General features: G+C 41.2%; 1 non-coding gene across 1 annotated transcript; it reads left to right on the plus strand.

Annotated features, from left to right (window-relative positions):
- Nucleotides 1-6,627: 6,627 nt before the first annotated feature.
- On the plus strand, nt 6,628-6,710 carry trnal-cag (transfer RNA leucine (anticodon CAG)). Its single transcript has one exon. It is a non-coding gene; the product is annotated as a tRNA-Leu (tRNA).
- The last annotated feature ends 4,012 nt before the right edge of the window (nt 6,711-10,722 follow it).

A 10,722-nucleotide genomic window follows, 5' to 3' on the forward strand; every position in this document is an offset into this window, starting at 1 on the left:
CTTACAACATCACTGTCACATTATTTTGACGTTCGTAGCAACTTTTCCTACATTACTGTCGCATTTTTTTGAGGTTCGTAGCAACTTTTACTACATTACTGTCACATTATTTTGAGGTTCGTAGCAACTCTTACTACATGACTGTCAGCATCACTTTGAGGTTATTCGAAAGTTTCACTCCATTACTGTTAGCATCATTTTGAGTTCATTAGCAATTCTTACTACATCACTGTCGCATCATTTTGAGTTTATGAGCAATTCTCACGACATCACTGTAGCATTGAATTTAGTTCATTAGCAACTCTTACTAAATGACTGTCAGCATCACTTTGAGGTTGTTCGAAACTCTTCCTACATTACTGTAAGCATCACTGAGTTGATTAGCAACAATCACTACATTACTGTTAGCATCATTTTGAGTTCATTAGCAATTCTTCCGACATCACTGTCGCAATATTTTGAGGTTCGTAGCAACTTTTCCTACATTACTGTCAGCATCACTTTGAGTTTATTTTCAACTATCACTACATTACTGTTAGCATCATTTTGAGTTCATGAGCAATTCTCACGACATCACTGTAGCATTAAATTGAGTTCATTAGCAACTCTTACTAAATGACTGTCAGCATCACTTTGAGGTTGTTCGAAACTCTTACTACATTACTGTAAGCATCACTGAGTTTCTTAGCAACTATCACTACATTACTGTTAGCATCATCTTGAGTTCATGAGCAATTCTTCCGACATCACTGTCGCATTATTTTGAGGTTCGTAGCAACTCTTAGTACAAGACTGTCAGCATCACTTTGAGGTTATTCGAAACGTTCACTCCATCACTGTCGCATCATTTTAAGATCTTTAGCAATTCTTCTGACATCACTGTCGCATTGTTTTGAGGTTCGTAGCAAGTCTTACTACATGACTGTCACCATCACTTTGAGGTTGTTCGAAACACTAACTACGTTACTGTAAGCATCACTGACTTGATTAGCAACTATCACTACATCACTGTTATCATCATTTTGACTTCATTAGCAATTCTTACTACAACCGCAATATTTTGAGGTTCGTAGCAACTTTTACTACATTACTATCGCATTATTTTGAGGTTCGTAGCAACTTTTACTACGTTACTGTCGCATTATTTTGAGGTTCGTAGCAACTCTTACTACATTACTGTCGCATTATTTTGAGGTTCGTAGCAACTTTTACTACATTACTGTCGCATTATTTTGAGGTTCGTAGCAACTTTTACTACATGACTGTCGCATTATTTTGAGGTTCGTAGCAACTCTTACTACATGACTGTCAGCATCCCTTTGAGGTTATTCGAAAGTTTCACTCCATTACTGTTAGCATCATTTTGAGTTCATTAGCAATTCTTACTACATCACTGTCGCATCATTTTGAGATCATTAGCAATTCTTCCGACATCACTGTCGCAATATTTTGAGGTTCGTAGCAACTCTTACTACATTATTGTTGCATTATTTTAAGGTTCCTAGCAACTCTTACTACATTACTGTCAGCATCACTTTGAGTTTATTAGCAACTATCACTACATTACTGTTAGCATCATTTTGAGTTGTTGAGCAATTCTCACGAAATCACTGTAGCACTGAACTGAGTTCATTAGCAACTCTTACTAAATGACTGTCAGCATCACTTTGAGGTTGTTCGAAACTCTTACTACATTACTTTAAGCATCACTGAGTTTCTTAGCAACTATCACTACATTACTGTTAGCATCATCTTGAGTTCATTAGAAATTCTTCCGACATCACTGTCACAATATTTTGAGGTTCGTAGCAACTTTTACTACATCACTGTCGCATCATTTTCACATCATTAGCAATTCTTCCGACATCACTGTCGCAATATTTTGAGGTTCGTAGCAACACTTACGACATGACTGTAAGTATCACTTTGAGGTTATTCGAAAGTTTCACTCCATTACTGTTAGCATCATTTTGAGTTCATTAGCAATTCTTACTACATCACTGTCGCATCATTTTGAGATCATTAGCAATTCTTCCGACATCACTGTCGCAATATTTTGAGGTTCGTAGCAACTCTTACTACATTACTGTTGCATTATTTTAAGGTTCGTAGCAACTCTTACTACATTACTGTCAGCATAACTTTGAGGTTGTTCGCAACTCTTACTACAGTACTGTAAGCATCACTGAGATTCTTAGCAACTATCACTACATTACTGTAGCATTGAATTGAGTTCATTAGCCACTCTTAGGACATGACTGTCAGCATCACTTTGAGGTTGTTCGAAACTCTTACTACATTACTGTAAGCATCACTGAGTTTCTTAGCAACTATCACTACATTACTGTTTGCATCATCTTGAGTTCATTAGCAATTCTTCCGACATCACTGTCGCAATATTTTGAGGTTCGTAGCAACTCTTAGTACAAGACTGTCAGTATCACTTTGAGGTTATTCGAAACGTTCACTCCATTACTGTTCGCATCATTTTGAGTTCATGAGCAATTCTTACTAAATCACTGTCGCATCATTTTAAGATCTTTAGCAATTCTTCCGACATCACTGTCGCATTATTTTGAGGTTCGTAGCAACTCTTACTACATGACTGTCAGCATCACTTTGAGGTTATTCGAAACACTTACTACATTACTGTAAGCATCACTGACTTGATTAGCAACTATCACTACATTACTGTTAGCATCATTTTGAGTTCATTAGCAGTTCTTCCGACATCACTGTCGCAATATTTTGAGGTTCGTAGCAACTTTTACTACATTACTGTCGCATTGTTTTGAGGTTCGTAGCAACTCTTACTACATGACTGTCAGCATCACTTTGAGGTTATTGGAAACTATCACTCCATTACTGTTAGCATCATTTTGAGTTCATTAGCAATTCTTCTGACATCACTGTCACATTATTTTGAGGTTCGTAGCAACTCTTACTACATTACTGTCAGCATTACTTTGAGTTTATTAGCAACTATCACTACATTACTGTTAGCATCATTTTGAGTTGTTTAGCAATTCTCACGACATCACTGTAGCATTGAACTGAGTTCATTAGCAACTCTTACTAAATGACTGTCAGAATCACTTTGAGGTTGTTCGAAACTCTTACTACATTACTGTATGCATCACTGAGTTTCTTAGCAACTATCACTACATTACTGTTAGCATCATTTTGAGTTCATTAGCAATTCTTACTACATCACTGTCCCATTATTTTGAGGTTCGTAGCAACTTTTACTACATTACTGTCGCCTTATTTTGAGGTTCGTAGCAACTCTTACTACATGACTGTCAGCATCACTTTGAGGTTGTTCGAAACTCTTACTACATTACTGTTAGCATCACTGACTTGATTAGCAACTACCACTACATTACTGTAGCATCATCTTGACTTCATGAGCAATTCTTCCGACATCACTGTCGCAATATTTTGAGGTTCGTAGCAACTTTTACTACATGACTGTCAGCATCACTTTGAGGTTATTCGAAACACTTACTACATTACTGTAAGCATGACTGAGTTGATTAGCAACTATCACTACATTACTGTTAGCATCATTTTGAGTTCATTAGCAATTTTTACAACATCATTGTAGCATTATTTTGAGGTTATTCGCAACTCTTCCTCCATTACTGTCGCATCATTTTGAGATCATTAGCAATTCTTCCGACATCACTGTAGCATTATTTTGAGGTTTTGAGGTACCTTTGTTTGTAACCGATCTGCTGACCAGCGAGACGCCACCACGCACGGCTGTCAGCTCCGTGAAGGAGGGAGAGGAAGTGGAAAGGACGGAGAAGGGTCGGACCAGGTCTACTTCTAGGTGACCACTCACTATCGTCTGCCACACTGCCCCTCACGGTGGGGAGCGTAGCGCTATCCTGCCACAGTACATTTGTTTCATTCTTCTGCTCTTGCACTTTAATTAAAATGGACTTGACTTGAGAATTTTTTGTTTCAAAATATAGATGAATTCCCAGATTTATAGGTAGCATGAGTATGAAGTTGCACTTGCACCCGGTGGGAAAATGTCCTCTGCATTTGACTCTAACTATGTAGGAGCAGTGGTAGCAGTGTCAGCCTGGGGGCTTGGTCAAGATCAATGACAGGAGTAGCAGACAGGTAATATCCATAGCATGCTTGTTGTTTTAGAGGAGTAAGGGTACACTGATGGTCTCTCACCTGATGCGCTGTCATCAGCTCAAATGATCTGTTCCTAAACATCAAAATCTACCATCCCCCCTGATTGTTTTTTACAACTGGAGTACTGGTTAACACTTTAGAAAGCATTCATTCAGAGCTGTGAAGAACCTTGAACCTGATATCCCAGACATCAAAGTGGGCCACTAACTGGCCAGATGATGCTATGCTAGGCTGCTGTACTCTGAAGAGCTAAAGTAGCAGCTTCTGAGAGGGATGCTAACCTGGATGTGTTCATCTCCTACTTTAATATCAGCGGCCCAACTTGGAGCTCTGACAGCCTCCAGCTTGTTGTTCCTGTTTCTGCTTCAGTCAACAGGGAACTCCAACCTGCAGTAGAATCTTCAACAACAATGGAATAGAAAAGTGAGGAAGAAAAACTAGAATAAACTTACAAAGCTGAGAAATGTTCATGAAGAAGAAAGGCACACGTTATGATTGAGGCCAGAAACTAAAACTCCACACCAAATGTACTTTGACTTGTAGGATAATGAACTTGAATGTGTTGAAACAGCAGATCAATGAATCCACTGCCACACAACAAGATGGTGACCCCCTACCACAAGATGGCGTCACAGATCCTGACGCTCTGTGCAGGAAACACTGAGCAAAACATTACAACAAAGCTCCTGTTGTTCCCTACAGAAAAAACTGTGGCTCTGATGAGAAGAAGGATCCCAGCCTCCTCTGAGGATCCATGGCCGCACCATTGGGTAGAAGGACGATGGGGTCGGCACCAGGAGGAACCCTGGTGTCTCCGATGCAGGGAAGATGGAGCAGTGAAGAGGCTACATTGTGGCGTCCTAAAGAGGACATTTGGTGGAGCCTGAGACAGCAAACATCACGCCCCCTTCATCAGAAGAACCACAGCACCAGAAGAAAGAATCCTGGCAGTGACGACAGGGAGGATCAGGGTGACCTCCTCACCACCACCTTTGAACCTTCAAATGAACTTTAAAAAGCTTTAGAGTGGAGAAGGTTTTTAAAACCTTTTATTGTTTTTTCCTTTCATTCTCATTTGTGCAATTGTCTGATTTATTACAAATAAACACTGTCTGCTGGGTTTACATTGACTGTGATTCTCTTTTTGCATGCAAGTTGAAAGTTCTGCCAATAAAAACCACAAGTATTTGAAGACCAAAGGAAGAACCCCCAAAGTCAGGACCCTGAGATCAAAATGAACGCTCTGATCTCAGAGGTCTGGGATATTTCCCATCCCATGGCCCTTCAAATAAGAGCCCTGTGTCACTGTCTCAAAGTTTTCAACCGTATTTGTTTGTTAAATTAAAACCAGACGACCACTGTGGTCCTTTTTACACGGTAAGTAAAGCACAGATGCCCTGGTGGACCTGTTGGCACCCTGGACTTTGAATCCAGTGACCTGAGTCCAAGTCTCCGTTCCAGCAGGTTTCCTGCAGCCTTCAGCAGAGCTGCCATGTTTCTCTGTAGAAAACTAAGTGATGCTCTCAGCAGGTTGAGGGCACCACCAACAAGTGAGGGATGAACCTCTGACTTCCTTCTTGTCAAACAGGAAACTCCTAATACATCATTTGAGTAAAGTACCTCATATTCCTGACATCCAAGTAGTAGTGAAGTGGAGGAAGAAGGGAGGAGATCTCCAACAGGATCCTTCTTTCCTCTGTCCTCCTTGATCTCATGGATCACCACAGTCAAGGGGAGACCCAAGCTCCCGGATGGATCTGGCACTCAGGAACTGCTGAGTTTTCCAGTGGACTTTGTTCCATCCATGGTTCAGGAGCAGGACTCCTACTGGTTAACCTGGTATCTTTCCACCCAACTGTGGGTTCTTGGAGAATTTTTCATGTCATGTCAAGAAATCAGGCTGGTGGGTTTTTCAATGAGAGAAATTCTGGTAACTTAATTAAGTGGCATGTTTGTTGAAGCATTAATTAACTGATAAATTAAGGAAGGCCTGGCCAGTCTTTGCTCCCAGGTCATACGATGGAGTTAGAAAGTCCTGAATCAATCTGGAGTTCCATGATTTCCTTGTGGTTCATGATCCTTTTGCCAATGTAGTCTGGAACAAGAGCAAGATGAACCTCCACATAGCAACAGGTTGATTGCAGGTGATGTCAAGTGGTATTTAGAGGATCCTCCACCTTGTGTTTGGTTCCATGGTGGAATGGTGAGCCCTCTGGACTCTGGATCCAGTGATCCCTGTTCAAGTCTCAGAAGGACCTTCCTGTCTGGAATGTGTCCCATGTAACAAACTGATCAAGAGATGTTACGTGGTTCAAATGTTCTGGTTCATTTCTTACTGCCATGAACACAGACTGTGTGTTTAATGTTAACAATAAATGTAACAACTAAGGAGCCAGTATCTCCTGTGGAAAAAATTCTACTTTGTCAGTGAATGAATTCATTTGATATTGAAGTCTGCAACTTTCAGTGTCTGTCAGGATGGCCGAGCGGTCTAAGGCGCTGCGTTCAGGTCGCAGTCTCTCCTGGAGGCGTGGGTTCGAATCCCACTTCTGACAAAGGACATTTTCTCCACATTCCTATGCATCCACAATGGTACATTCCAAACCCAGTTGAAGCTGCTCTCCACTGATGGGAGTGAGTGGTTGAACTGGCAGCAGAGGAGGCAAAGGAGCTTCCCTGTGACGTCCCAACATCGCCTGGTTTCCTCCAACATGGAGCAGCCACCAAACTCTAACTTCAATGTTGGATCAAAGTCTGCTGAAGGAATGTGTTTTCTTTTAATTCACATTTTGTCCATTAACTTCATAATCAGAGACTCCATCTCATCACATGACTAAAGTCTGGGTTCTGTATTGGTGGTAAAATATCCTTCCATGCCCCTCACTAGTTTGCACACAGAAAAGCATATTTTACTGGTTTCAGATCTCTTAGCTTGTTCTCTCTCTTAAACCAGCTGAGGCAGCTTTCATTGTGTGATTTATTTTAAAATATAAATGTGGAACAGAACCATTGGAATCAGATGTCAGGACATTTGAAGGAATGTCAATCTCCTGTTGAAATGTTGCAGTGTGCAGCTGAGGCTCTCTGGCAGTGGCACCAGGAGCAACAATGGCAGAACCTGGACCCTCCTGGAGGAGAACCACAGGTGAGGGCCTTCTTGGCTCCAGATTGATGGAAATCAAGTGTCTGAGGCTGTTAGCAGCCATTAAGTTGATCTGGTTGGCGCTGGTATTTGTTCTTGCTGCAGCTCAGGAGTGATTCAGGAGAAGAGTTTCAGAACAGCCCAGGTTGGGGACTGGAATTTTAGAATTTCCCCTGGAACCAAACAACCTTGGAGGGTAAAACCTCCAATCCTAGCCACTCAGATGCAGCAGCAGAAGAAGCTGTCATCCACCCTGACAGTCAGAGCATCAAGTCAAGAAAACATCACCATCTTGTAGTTCCAAACCTCCACCTGTCAGATTCAGCTACTTCTGATTGTGGGACTTTAAACTTGACCACAATGGAATTTGGACAAGGAGTTTTCCTTCCAGTCCAAACATCATCGTCCAGCCTCCAACCAGAGGTCCATCGGTTATCATGGAGCCACAGGTGGAGTCTGGATTCTTTTCTAGAATGAGACGGCAATGACAGTCCTGCCAAGTGACATCACTGACATGACAGGATGACTTCAGTCACGTGACTGGATGACTTCAGTCATGTGACTGGATGGCAGTGCAGATTCCAATGTAGAGGTTGGGGAAATAGTCTCTGAGAATCCAACTTGAAGCCACGCCCTCCTTGTTCTTCAAAAACCCAAACAGCGACCATCAGTCTCCCACCAATCCTGTACTTGGGTTCAATGTTGCTGTTCCATTTTGCAGCATTCATCCCCTCATTCTGGAGGCTTTAACATGAAAATGAAAATGCTGAGAGACATAAATGCAAATCAGAGTATTTGACCAGAGGTGACATATCTTTTAATGCCTTTCTTGTTATATTTGTTATATATGTTCTGTATGGTTATATTTGTTGTGGTTGTTATGGAGTTTATGGTTATTATCTCTGTTTCTTGTGTCTTTGTCTTTGTCGTCCTCCCCTTCGTCCGTCCTGGATTTTTGACCTTGGTTGCAGGAAGCGTGTGACCTCAAGTCCTTTTTCTGTGTTGCTGAACGTAGAGCCTTGCGTCATTGTGCTCGCTAAAGTGTGATCCTCCCTGCTAATTCCTTATTTCATTGACTAATTACCCACCAAAAATTAATACCTACTTGCTTTATTTGGCTGAAGTTTAAAAGACCATCATTCTGGTAGCAACAGTCTTTCTGCCTTGTAAACACGCTAAGCTAACGATGGCTTCTCCCTCTTGTTCTCCTCTCTCCTGCTCAGAGTGCCACATGTTTTGTTCCTCCTCTGCCTCCTGTAGTGATACTGATAAGTGTGTTAAATGTAGTTTTCTTGTTGTGTTGGAGGTGAGGCTTAGCGAGGTTGAATTGGACCTGCAGCGGCTCTGCACCAAAAGCTGCGAGAGCTAGCCAATGCTCACTAGCTGGTGCAGACCAACTTAGCTTAGCTCCTGGCTTAGGCCCAACTAGCGCTCCCCCAGAAGCTCCCAAGCATCTGGGAGAGCGCCAAGAAAAGTTGGGCCTAAGCTAGGATATGCTTGCTCATGAAGAATTGTTGGGTGTAAATTCATTTAAGGAGTGTTGAACTGGACCTGTTCTACTTGTAAAGTGTAACTTTTGTTATTTGGTGCTTTACAGGGTGATGACTTGCTGGGGACACTTTATCACAGCAGTGGACAAACATCAGCATTCATCACCCAGCAGCTCCTCTGATCAACAGAACAAGTTAAAGTATTCTGAGAAGGAGGGCATCGATCCCTCTACCTCTCACATGCTAAGCGAGCGCTCTACCATTGGAGCTAATTCCCCTGTTAAGGAGCACAGCAGATAATGCACCTTGACCTTCATGCATGGTTTAATGAGCGTCACCAGTTGAAGCTTCTCTGGTTGACCAATGTAATGGAGACCAAGGGTTCCATGACATCAATGATTAATTGATGTCATGATTAATTGACTCAAGATAAATTTGGCAGATATCTTATTATCCAATGCCAAATTTTCTCAATCAGACTAAACCTGGTTAATATATATGGGACAAATAATGACGACCCCACCTTTTTCAGAAATCTTTTCTTATCACAAGCCACTTTATCTGGTCACCTTGTCATTGGTGGGGATTTCAACTGTGTACTTCAACCAGAACTGGATAGGTCTACTGGGGTAGACACCTCACACAGTCAAACAAGGAAAGAGTTATTTCTGTGTATGAAGGATTTGAACTTGATTGATGTGTGGAGAAATATGTATCCCAACAAACAAAATTACTCCTACTACTCTAGTACCTACCAGACCTTCTCGAGAATTGACTATTTTCTAATCTCAGCTGAATTAAGACCCCAAATTACAAAATCCTGGTATGACAGTATCTTAATTTCAGATCATGCCTCAACCTCATTTATATTCAGACTGCCTGGCAGGTTACACCACTCTTTAAGATGGCGCCCGCAAACAAGCTGGCTGAGAGACCCTGAATTTATAAAATTTATTGGTACACAAATTGATCTGTTTTTTGAATACAACACTGACCAAACATCCGCGTCTGTAAGGTGGGAAGCTTTTAAAGCCTTTTTAAGAGGCCAAATGATAAGCTTTACAAGCTTTAAGTACAAATCCCAAAGACTAGAAATGGAACACCTTGAAAAAAAAATAAAAGAAATTGAAAACCAAATTTACCAGAATCCTAACCATCATCAAACTATGGAGCTCCATAAACTGAGGGCGAGGTATAATGCTTTATCCACAAATAAGGCTACAAGGAGCCTGTTAAAACTAAAACAATCCTTTTATGAGCAAGGTGAAAAGGCCAGCAAGTTGTTGGCATGGCGCATTAAACAGATGCAAACAGAAAGAACAATAAACTCAGTTCAAACAGACAAAGGGGTGTTAACTTCTGACCCAGTTGAAATTAACAACACATTTCTAAATTTCTATCATAGATTATATCAATCTGAATACTCAGATTTAGCTACAAACCACCAAAAGAACTTTCTAGACTCTCTAGATTTTGTCCCCTTGGATGAGGACTCTGTGGGCTCTCTGGAATTTAATCTTGGTGCCAGGGATTTGTCCGAGGCTATATCCAATTTGAAAGGAGGAAAGACTCCTGGGCCAGATGGGATACCAGTTGAAATATATAAAATATTTGAATCTAAACTGATACCACCACTACTTGAAATGTGTCAAGAATCATTCAATAATGGAGTCCTTCCTCTCTCTCCTAATATGGCAACAATTACATTACTATTGAAACCTGGGAAGTCACCGGACCAATGCGGATCTTACAGGCCAATATCCCTCATCAATTATGACCTTAAAATATTGTCTAAAATACTGGCTATGAAGTTGGAACGTATTTTACCCAAATTGATCCACTCGTACCAGAATGGATTTATACAGGGAAGGCAGGGCTTTCATAATATAAGGAGAGTACTTAATATTCTCGTTGAGAGGTCTGGGATCCCTGGCT

Source organism: Aulostomus chinensis, chromosome 1 (assembly GCF_037954235.1).
Source record: "Aulostomus chinensis isolate RoL2024-O1b breed Wild chromosome 1, RoL_Achi_v1.0, whole genome shotgun sequence".
Taxonomy (NCBI): domain Eukaryota; kingdom Metazoa; phylum Chordata; class Actinopteri; order Syngnathiformes; family Aulostomidae; genus Aulostomus; species Aulostomus chinensis.